Genomic DNA, 12,291 nt, shown 5'->3' on the forward strand with positions numbered 1-12,291 from the left:
CACTGGCTTCATGTTGTGTACATCCAGCACTCCTTAAACTCTTTGGCAAATGCCTACTAGGACGAGGCACTGTCGTGGGCCGGGAAAGTTGCTCGATTCTGGCCCTTGGAGGACTTGTTTTCTAGGAGGGATGATGGTTCCGCCATGATGCCCAGTCATTTGGTGAAATGCTGGCCTAGATGCTTTGTGGATGGCCCTGGCTTCTCCAGTCAGCTGGCTTTAAGGTAAAGGAACTACCCTCAATAATGGGTGGCTTCCCCATTCCCCGGTGTGATGGGTGGCTTTATGTGTCAACTTGGCTAGACAATAGTGCCCAGTTAGTCAAACACTAACCTAGGTGTTTCTGCAAAGGCACTTTGTCTATGAGATTGATACCCCCAATCCGTTGACAGCAAGTAAAGGGGAGCATCTTCCATAACGTGGTGGGCCTCAGCCAATCAGCTGAAGGCCTTGAGAACAAAAACAACATTTCCCAGAAAGGAAGAAATTCTGCCTTCCGTTTGCAGCATCAAATCCTGCTTGAGTTTCTAGCCTGCTGACCTGCCCTACAGATTGTGCCCTACAGTTGTGTGGGCACTTCCCTAAAATAAATCTCAGTTCTGTTTCTCTGGAGACCCCTGACTGAGACAGGAAGACAGGTTATCAGGACGTGGTAGTTGCTGTAGGAGAATAAGGCAGGGTGAAGAGCCACGGGGCGTCCATTGCAGCCAGGGTGCAAGGCGCCTCTCGGGGAGCAGACCTGGGGCCGGGTGGAGGTCCAGGAGGATGCGCTGCAGGTGGAGGGAGCGTGAAGGACCGGCCCTGAGGTGGGAGGGAGACTGAGCTTTGCACGTCCCAGGAGCAGGAAGGAGACAGGTGCAGCTGGAGTGCCGGGCTGGGGAGGGTGGGGGGATGGCCACAGCGCAGAGGCCCTGGGGACTTCCTCAGGGGCAGCTCCTCTGTTCAATTCATGTATTCCTCGAGCAGACATTTGTTTACAAAGTGCCTCCCACATGCCCGGCGCTGGAGAAACTGTAGTGAACAAACCAAACCTCATCCTTGTCTCTGTCTTAATGGAGCTTTCATTCTGTGTGGGGAGAGAGACAATAAACAAATCAGACGAGCAAATTATATCATACATGACCTGGTCATAAGTGCTCAGAGAAACACGGAACAAGAATCAGGGGTGGCTGCTCTGGCAGCAGGGGTTACAAGTTTTTAAAAGGATGGTGGCATCTGTCCCAGGAGGCAGACATTCACGGGCAGCCAGATTATAACAAGAACTTGGTTTCTCCTTTGGCTGAGAAACAACTGGAGCAGGGAGACAGGTGACTCAGGCTGGACAGACAGACAAGACCCGACAAAGGCCGTTGGCCAAGCCTCCGTCCCCTTGGACAGGGTCTGTGCGCTGGGTCCCTGTGATCCTTCTGCTAGGGATTTCCATGGAGAACCTCAGGGCAGATCCCCTGGGAGCAGATTCTGAGACAGGGGCTTTGGGCGGGACGTTTTCTGGAGAGGGGTCTCCGGGACAGCACATTGTTGGGTGGGAGGGGGTCAGCCTGGGCAGAAGGAAACGCTGAGCTGCAACGCAGGCACGAGAAGGTGACCTCGCGTGTCCTTGGCCCCAGGAAGGGGTCTCAGTGCAGGGGCCACTTCCACCTCAGCTTCCTCACCCGTGCAGCAAACTGGGGGCTCAGTCAGCCCCCCATCCCGTGGGTCCAGTTACAGCCTCAGAGTCAGGGAAATGATCTCCGAGAGGTTCCACGGAGCTGTTGGGGAGTGATCCCAGGAGCACCTCCCACAGGCAGTGAGGGAAAAGCAATGTCACAAGACATTAACCAGCCTCCATCCCCTTTTTGATCAGAACACCCAATTTTAGCTGCTTTGACAAGCCCAGGTATAATCTTGTCGACTCAGGTGTCCTTGCACAATCCAGATGCGGTGACTGTAGAGCCAGCCTCCGGGGAGCATCTCGCTCCCACCATTTCCAGGTTTGGGGGTCACCTTCGCCGGAACGCCCAGTGCTCCCTCCCGCACTGCAGCTGCAGCGAGGAGAGGGAAAGTCACCCCAGAGGAGCACGTTCCATCCGTAAATGCAGGTGCGGAGCTGAGCCCCACATTGGGCTCCTTCCCCGACTGTCAGATCAGATCCCAGGCCTCCTTCAGAATCCTCCCCTCGTCCATCTGCTCGTTCCCTGACGCTCCCCAGCTGCAGCAGTGACCTCGGCCAAATCCACGTCAAAGCCACTAACTGGATAATCGCTCTAATGAGAGCACAGAGTGACTCACCAGGTCCATTCTCTCCCTGGAAAATTAAACGGATGAACTGCCTGTCCGAGCCTCTTGTGGCACTGACAGCGTCTTCCGTGTCCTCTGTGGACCTCCTTGGAGGAGTTGATCCTCTGACAATAGAACGTCCACAGAAATACAGCGGTGGGGTTATGAGTGTGGGGGTTGCCAGTGATACACCAAGCTGGAGAATAAACCACAGTGCTCAGCTCACAAGCACAGAGTTCATGTCAGAACGCCTGGAAAAGAATCCTAGTCCTCGTGTAAGAGAGGCAAAGATGCAGCCAAACTACTGACTTCCTGTAAAATAAGAGTATCGACCTCATTAGGACGTTTTAAGGATTAAATGAGATAATACATGAAAATACCTTCAAGCAGGTCCTAGCACACAGGCATGCCCAAGAAACATCACCTGAAATCACCATGAACTTACTCCTTCATTTGTCAAGGTCATAATTCACTCACAAGATAAGTGCTAAGCTCCCTGGCCATAGTTTATCTCCTAAAGGCACCTCATCCTATCGTGGGTGAGAGGGCAGACGGCAAAGTCAGTGGTTACCAAGCAGGGTAAAAATGCAGATACCAGGAAGGCACCACAAAGGGGGCTGTGCTAGACCATGGGGTCTGCTTCATAGGCAGTAGTAAGTAGGGAAGCTTAGAAGGATTTAGGATGGAAGGAAGGGAGGGAGGGAGGGGAGAAGGGGAAGGGGAAGGGACAAATATAACTCATGTACCAATAAGGGTTAATTTGCTTGACGCATGAGGAGCACTTAGAAATCAACACCACCAAAAAGCAGCCCCAAAGGAAAATAGGCAAAGACTAGGAATTGATGGTTCACAGAAAAGGAAACACACGTGGTTCTTAAATATAAGGCTTTTCAACTTTACTTCTACTCAGAGAAGTGCAAAATTAAAACTGCAACGAGGTAGAGCTGGGCACACAGTTGAATTGTGAGCACTCGCGGTGGAGACCGCCGTGGCAGGGGTGCTGGGCACCGTGGGTGTCGGGATGCCCATTCTGGAGGTCAACTGGGCAGTGAAAACGCACTTGCCCTTCAACCAGAAACTCACTTCTAGGAGTTTATCCTTCGGGTCTTACTTCCTCAAGGCTCTTCTTTGCAATACTGTTTGTAACAGCCAAAGATTGGAGCCCACCTAAATGACCACCAAGAGAAGACTATGATACATTCACATGAAGCAACACTTGGCCAGATCAAAATAAGGACGTAACTCGATATGATTAGCTGCAGACACCTCTCCAAGACAAGGCCCAGCGGAGGGTGGAGGGCACATGGTAGATTCCACCATCCTCGTGCAAGACAAGGGGGCAAAGAATAAAAGTCAGTGTATGAGTTTCTGGGGCCGCTGTAACAAATTACCACACCCAAGTGACTTAGGACAACAGAAGCTTGTTCTCCTGCAGCTGCGGAGGCCAGAAGTCTGAGGCCAAGGCACTGGCAGGGCCCCACTCCCTCCGAGGCTCCGGGGGACCCTCCCCCTGCGCACCCCAGCCTCCAGCGGCTCCAGGCGCTCCTGGGCACGTCCTCTGCCTCGTCTTCCTGTGCTTTCTCCGTGTCTGTGTCTTCTCCTCTTCTGTCTCGAATGCAGACACTCATCCCTGGATTTGGGGCCCATCCAGATAATCCGGGATACTGTCATCTTGAAATCCTTAACAATCCCATCAGCAAAGACCCCGTTTCCAAATTAGGTCACGTTCACAGGCACCCGTGTGCACACAGTCAAGATGGGGGCATGGCTGGCACCCCCAGACCACCTCGGGAAGTTTGCACCCCAGCACCGGAGGAGTGGTGGCAGGGGGAGCTGGAGGCGGCAGGACGGAGAGGCGTACTCTTCTCTGTTTGTCCTTCCTGTCGTTTGAATCTGGATCATATGCATAAACACCTATGCAAGCTAGACTTTCTTTTAAGAAACAAAGCAAAACAATAAAAGTTGACTGGATGCCACTTGCAGCAGCTTCTGGCCCAGGAAGGGTCAGTAACCTGTGCACCATCATTTATTAGCTCTCTATTTTATCTTTCTGTCTGTGAGCCAAAGGCACTTCTCCAAGTCCCCCACTGTTGGGAAATGTTGCCTTAGAGATACTTTTAGTCTCTGGGTGGAAGGCCCGGGGCCATGGTGATGTGCTGAATGTTCCCCTGTTGCTCTTTGCCCTCACCAGTTTCTCATTTATTGCTTCTTTCTTCCTACCAGCAAATGCTGGTTAGCACAGAGACATTTGCCTTTGTTTTCTGATGCTGGTTTCAAACAAACAAAACCTCCGGGGTCTGTACAATCGCTCCTGTATTTAAACAATCCCCATACAGCCTGGTCCTGATAGGGCTTCTTGATACCATGATTTGACTAAAAAAAATTTAAATTAATTTAAATTACAGCAGCAGACAGAGCGGCTTGTTTAAAGAAGTATCTCAGAGAAGGGTACTTTTCACCGAGTTGCTCAACCCAACAAAGATTACATTTTGATGAAAAAGATTATCTGTTTTTCTTCCCAGAGACTTTCAAGAAGGATATTACCATTCTGTAAGCTCTTGATGATATCTTAGGAGAGCCAGGTAATGCATTCCATCCGTGCTAAGTTTCTGTAATAATACACTCAAATGTTAATACTTTGGAAGCTTTGAAGAAACTTCTGCAATTAGGTGAAAACAATTGCCACGATTTCTACAGACAGCACAGCTGTGCAGTACAAGAGGCTGTTTCAAAGTATCTCTTCCAACACCTGTGTTTATTTTTAAATGCATATATGTTTTCACGAGGGAATAAGGGAACAGAGAAAAACACAGCAGATAGCTCCGACTTGCAGGGAATTTGAATGAAATTGTTTGACAGTTGGCTCACCACACCAACCGCTGAAAGCAAATATCAATTAGAAATGAATTATTTATGCGACCAAGGGTTGATAATTAACAGAAGCAAGATGGCAGGGTCATAGATAGACAGATAAAAAGACATACACACGAGAAACTCCTCTCAGGTCCAGAGAAGTAGAGGGAACTTGACGTTGTTCAACTGGCCCGCACTGGGTACAAGGACAAGAGGCCCCTGTGAAGGAATGACAGATGTGGGCCCATCTGGCCATTTGATCAATGTCCCAACAGGGAGCCAGGATGATGCCCCCTTTCCAGGTGAACACTGAGCTCTTTGGGGCTATTTCCAGCATCACCAGGCCAAGAGGCTCCCAGTGGTGCAGGCTCAGAGACTGTGTTCTGCCAGCAGTGTTTGCCTCATCTTGAAACTGCTCATCCTTCTTGTCAGGTGTTAGCTTTTAATTTTAATTAATTTGGGGAGAATCTGTCCTAAAACCTCTTTGGTAAACTTGGGAAAGCTGCCAGAGGACACAGTACGTGGCGTCTCGCTTCTCTTCTCCAAAGTCCATCAAAGGAGAGATCCCCCAAACCCTGCCTGCCCGGGCACCCGGGTCCTGCACAGAGTGTGGTGGAAACAGAAAGGGATAATTCCAAATGGCCCAGTTCCCACTGAGGTCCTGCCCTTTCCTTTTTTGTTTGAATTTGAGTAGAGGAGGTAGCATAGGCTGTGTGGCCAGGAGACTTGGGTTCAAATCCCAGCCCTCCAAGGCTCTAAAATTCTCTGAGCTTTGGTTTCCTCATGTTTTAAAAAATTGGGGGTTGAGGGGGACTTGCCCTGATCAAACTGGCAGAATGAGATGCTTCCAGGCTCTGTGTGAAAATTAGATTAAGTTTAGCTTTCACACAGGGTGGGGGCAGTTAAGGAATTGGCAGAAGGTTAAAAAGACAAACTGTAATCCACAGGCAGTCCCCCTGCTTATCCACCCACTATCCACAGTCAGTCCCCCTGCTTATCTACCCATGATCCACAGTCAGTCCCCCTGCTTATCCATCCACTATCTACTGTCCTTGCAAGGTGGAGACTCCGGGTAGAGTTTCCTTAAACAGCTTCATAAGTTGTTAACAAACTAGCTCAGACTGGCTCTGCAGCTCAAGAACAAAGGAAAGAGGGGTGGAGACTTGTTTCAAACGTTCCAAGTTTGCACAGGAGACTTTTTTCCAAATGTTTCCAATTTGGGCGGGCTAGTTAGGCTTGTCGGATAGAATGTAACCTCTGGAGTATCAGCCAATGGAGAAACGCGAGGGACTTGCGGTTAGGTGTAGGGAATAGATATTGCTGGGTCTATTGTTCTGCGCGCCAACCCCCACATTTTGGTTGGGCACCTGTTCTTGCAAGACTGTGAATAAATTTGTTTCTTCTCCACAATCGGGTGAGCGTTTATTCCTTTTTAGGAATAGTGCTTGTTTCTCACACTCTGTCACCCCCTGAAGCTTTGAACAAACAGCAACAACTGGCAGAACCAATTTTCTCAAAGCTCTAGAAATCAAGTAAAGGATTGCAGTAAGAGGTGTGAGAAACAAGCACTATTCCTAAAAAGGAATAAGTGCTCACCCGATTGTGGAGAAGAAAAGAATTTATTCATGATCTTGCAAGAATGGGCGCCCAACCAAAATGGGGGGGGGGAGTTGGCACGCAGAACAATAGACCCAGCAATATCTATTCCCTACACCTAACTGCAAGTCCCTTCCTGTTTCTCCAGTGACTGGATACTACAGAGGTTACATTCTACTTGACAAGCCTAACTAGCCCAGGCAAATTGGAAACATGTGGCCCTGGCAAATTGGAAACATTTGAAATAAGTTTCCTGTGTGAATTTGCAACATTTGGAAGGTTGGAACAAATCTCCACCCCTAACTATAGTGGGTATGCCCAGGCCTCTTTAGAGCCAGTCTGAGCTAGTTTGGTAACAAGTTATGAGGCTATTTTGGGAACCTCTACCCCAAGTCTCCACCTTGCAAGGATAGTAGATAGTGGGTGGATAAACAGGGGACTGACTGTGGATAGTGGGTGGATAAACAGGGGGACTGACCGTTTTGTCTTTTTAACCTTCTGCCATTTCCTTAACTGCCCCACCCTGCAAGGCACACCTATCCTGTGTGAAAGCTAAACTTAATCTCATTCTCACAGAGGGTGAGCACCAAATCAAGAAGAAGGCAGCTTAAAAACAGAAGGGTCTCCAGGTGCCCTGGTTGACCCTCCCCCACCCCTCTCTGACTTGGATCAGAACCAGCCGCACTCCCAGGGTGGATCCCTGGTTCTGTTCTGGAGGGAGCAGAGTGACCCTCATGCACACACTGGTGTATGTGTGGCCCAATCTGACTGGTGGTGGCCTGAGGGGTTCCCCATCCCAAAACTTGCCCAGCATGTAGAAGGCGGCTGACAGAGCTTCCTGCAGGATGCTGTGTGGGAGGGGTCCCGTGGCTGCATAGGGCAAGAAATGGCTGGCTGTAGGAAAAAATATGAAAAGAAGCCAAGCAGAGCTGAAGTCAACAGTAACAGAAACTTAGAATTCCCTAGAGGGGTTCAACAGCAGATTAGAGCTGGCAGAAGAAAGAATTGATGAACTTGAAATGAGACACTTGAAATCATCCAGTCTGAGAAACAGAAGGAAAAAGGAAGAAACAAAAGTGAGCAGAGTCTACAGAACCTGTGGGGCACCATCAAGCCTACCAACATACTCATTCTGAGGGTCCCAGAAGGACAAGAAAGAGGGAAAGGAGCAGAGAGAATATTGAAAGAAATAATAGCTGAAAACTTCCCAAATTTATAAAAAGATATGAATATACACAACCAAGATGCTCAATGAATTCCAAACAGGATAAACCCAAATGACCCATGCTGTGGCAAATTATAATCAGACTGTTGAATGCCAAAGATAAAGAGAGAATTCTGAAAGCTTCAAGAGAGAAGCAACATGTCATGTACAAGGGAGCCTCAACAAAATTGTGCTGATTTCTCGTCAGAAACCATGGAGGTAGAATGGTAGTGGGATGGCATATTAAAAGTGCTGAAAGCAAAAAAAAAAAAAAAAAAATGCCAACCAAAATTCTATATTCAACAAAACTGTCTTTTAAAAATGAGAGTGGATTAAGATATACCCAGATAAACAAAAGCTGAGGGAGTCACCACTAGGCTGACACGTAATTTGTAACTAGAACCACATAAAGGTGGGGGTGCAGAGGGGATAGGAACATAGTTTGTGTAGACTATTAAAGTTAAGTTGGTATCAAAGTGTGCCAGTTTGAATGTATTATGTCCCCCAGAAAAAGCCATATTATCTGATGCAGTCTTGTGGGGCAGACATTTTGGTGCTGATTAGATTTCCATGAAGATGTGACCCACCCAAATGTAAGTGATAACTCTAATTAGGTAATTTTCCATGGAGGTGTGGCCCCACCCATTCAGGGTGAGCCTTGATCAGTGGAGCCATATAAATGAGCTGATGGGTGCGGGAACTCAGTGCAGCCGTGAGTAATGTTTTGAAGAGGAGCTACAGCCAAGAGGGACACTTTGAAGAAAGCACAGGAGCTGCAGATGAGAGACAGTTTGAAGACGGCTGTTGAAAGCAAACTCTTGCTCCAGAGATGCTAAGAGAGGACAAATATCCCAAGTGCAACTAAGAGTGACATTTTTGAGGAACTGCAGCCTAGAAAGGAATATCCTGAGAGAAAGCCATTTTAAAACCAGAACTTTGGAGCAGATGTCAGCCACGTGTCTTCCCAGCTAACAGAGGTTTTCTGGACACCATTGGCCATCCTCCAATGAAGGTACCCGATTGCCGATGTGTTATCTTGGACACTTTATGGCCTTAAGACTGTAACTTTGTAACCAAATAAACCCCTTTTATAAAAGCCAATCCATCTCTGGTGTTTTGCATTCTGGCAGCATTAGCAAACTAAAACACAAAGCAAACCTGATTCTTATAGATTTAGGATGCTAAGTTTAAGTTTTATGGAAACCATAAAGAAAATTTCAGAGAATATGCAGGCTCATAGAGACATTGCCAGAGGTAGGGGGAAGGGGGAATGGGGAGCCAATGGGTGTAGGGCTCCTGTTTGGGAAGATGGGAAAGTTTTAATAATGGAGGGTTGTGAGGGCACCGCAATATTATGAATGGGATTAATCCCATTAAATGGTGTGCTTGGGAGTGGTTGAGATGGGAAAGTTTATGTTGTGTATATGTTCCCACAATTAAAAAGAGATAATGACAATTAAATGCAACATGTGATCCTGGATGGGAGCTAGCAAGGGAGGAGAAGAGGCTCTAAGGGACATTATTGGGACATACTAAAAAATTGGAATATAGACTGTAAACTTTTTAATATCAATGTTAAATTGTTTGAACTTGACAAATGCACTTAAGGTGGTTACATAAGGGAATATCCTTGTTCTTAGGAATGTACATGGAAATGTTGATTGTTCAAGGAGCATGATATTTACACCCTACACTCAAGTGTTCAGGAAACAGATTAGCTAGCTAGCTAGCTAGATAGACAGACAGACAGAATGATATGGCAAATGTGGGAAAATGTTGAAATTAGAAGCTCTGGGTATTGGGTGGGGGTATGTTGGAATTCTTTCTTTGAGATTCGTACTATTTTTTCTAACTGTCCTGTAAGATTGAATGTATTTCAAAAAAAAATTATTTAAAAGGAGGGGGAGATAGTATCTTTACATTCATTCTTGGTTTTCAAAAAATTGTAAAATATTTCATGCATACAATAGAGCATATATAACACACATATATACAGCTTCAAGAATATTGATAAAGCAAACATTGTTCAGCCACGACCCAGCTGAAGAAACATCGCTAATAATTTTGTGGGCCCTCCTTAGATCTGTCATTCTGCACATTATCTTGAATTCTGTGGACTCACTACTTTCTTTCCTTTATAGTTTAATGCAATGTTTGTGGCTTGGTTTTCACAAGTTTTTGAATCCTATGTAGATTGACTCATAGTCTATTCGTCTGTAACTTGCTTTTTTTGCAGAATATTTTGAGTTTTTAAAAAATTTATTTTAAAATAGTTGCAACCTTATAGGAAAGTTGCAAGACTAGTAGTGTAGCTTATTCTCACATACCCTTTACCCAGATTCACTATTTTTTAAACATTTTACCACATTTGCTTTATCTCATCCCCCACATGTGTGTATTTCCACAATTCATAATTTTTCCAAATTATTGAAGTCAGTTGCACACTGCGGGACACTGATTACGTGCTTTGACTTGGCGGGCCTGGGCTGGGGGACCTGATCAGCCCCTGGGGAGGGTGGTGGGCACGGGCGACAGCGCCCTCCACAGCCCCCCGGGCCTGGGAAAGTGAGGCCGGAGGCAGGCCCCATTTCCTCACCCAAAATACCACCGTTAGGGGAGGCTTGCCGGAGGAACCGCCTTTTCCCCACCCCCTTATCTTGCCAGGACACTCCCCGTTGCCAGTGCAACTCCCATCACCACCAGTGCGCATACATTGTTGCCAGACACCGTTGCCAGAGGAACTCCCGCCCCTTTTCAAACAACCTCCGTGCTCTCTTAGAACCAATCCTAACCTCCGCACCCTCTCAGAACCAATCCTAGCCTTTATCCCCTCAGTATTGACTTGTAACAACCCCCGCCCTCTATGCCAGCCTATATAACCTGTGCTCACCCCTAATAAACTCTCTTGGCTTCTTCACCCTCAAAGAACCGTGTCCTGCCTGTTCCTTCTCGCCGCCCTCCACACCTTGCACGCCTCCGCCGGGGACCGGGCCCAGTCCCCCGCCTCGCCTTCGCCTCCGGGAAAGAGCCCCCGCCGCCGGTACCTTCAGAGCAACGCCGAGAGCCGAGGGTTCAGCAACCGGCCGCCCCCCCCCCCCCAGATAAATCAACTGCGACCGCAACTGGCGCCCAACGTGGGGCAACTGCAATTAGACGTCCTCTCCACGCAGCGGTCCCGTGAAGCCACCCGCTCGCCCGGACGCCTCTCCAGCTCCCCTTCTCCTCGCCTGCAAGGTAAGGGCCGCCTCTCCCTCGCCGCTCCCGGAGCCGCCTCTCCCTCGCCGCTCCGCGTTAGGAGCCGCTTCTCCCTCGCCGCTCCGCGTTAGGGGCCGCCTCTCCCTCGCCGCTCCGGAGCCGCTCCTCCCTTCCCCAATTATCCCGGCTGCCTCTCCTTCTTTTCTTCTATAACCCCCATTCCTCCTAACGCTCTCCCTCTTTCCCTCCATTACTTTGCTGTAGTCCTTTGTGTCTTTGTTTCTTTGTTTGGCGCCGTGTACCTCTTTGCAACCGCCCCCCCAGACTGCTCCAAAATGGCGAACTTCCTCCTTCTTCTTCTACTGAGGGGAGGAAGTGCTCTAGTGATGACGTCAGCCCTAAGCCAGACCGGAAACCGCATGCGCTTTACCCCGCCCTTTCACAGGGCGGAGCTAGTCCGCCATCTTATGCCTTAGGCCCCACCCTTTCACAGGGCGGAGCTAGTCCGCCATCTTATGCCTTAGGCCCCGCCCTTTCACAGGGCGGAGCTAGTCCGCCATCTTATGCCTTAGACCCCGCCCTTTCACAGGGCGGAGCTAGTCCGCCATCTTATGCCTTAGACCCCGCCCTTTCACAGGGCGGAGTTAGTCCGCCATCTTATGCCTTAGACCCCGCCCTTTCACAGGGCGGAGCTAGTCCGCCATCTTATGCCTTAAGCACCGCCCTTTCACAGGGTGGAGTTAGTCCGCCATCTTGTGCCTTGGACCCCGCCCTTTCACAGGGCGGGGCTGGTCCGCCATCTTGTGTCTTGGCCACGCCTACCGCGCCGCCATCTTGCGACGCTTGGGGCCTCCCACTTCCGCCTCCCCCTTCGACAAGCTCCCCCTCGGAGCCGCTACCGGCAGCTGCCGCCGCCCCTCCCACCCTGCCGACTAACAACCCCTGGCTGCCTTCTACACCTCAAGGCAACCCTTGGGACAACGCTCCCCCTACCCCCACTCCCGTGCCAGGCCCTCTGCTTTGGGTGCACCCTGCTAAAAGCCAGCTTAGGAAAATTTGCCCCGCAGTGTGGCTCTGAATCAGCCTAGCTTCAGATCTAGTCACTCTGGCTATTCATGTATTTGGAGAGCCGCCGGAAAAAAATTGTTTGGCCCCTGGACGCAGGCCAAACCCGCCTGCTTACACGT

The sequence above is a fragment of the Choloepus didactylus genome, chromosome 2 (genome assembly GCF_015220235.1).
Source record: "Choloepus didactylus isolate mChoDid1 chromosome 2, mChoDid1.pri, whole genome shotgun sequence".
Lineage (NCBI taxonomy): Eukaryota > Metazoa > Chordata > Mammalia > Pilosa > Megalonychidae > Choloepus > Choloepus didactylus.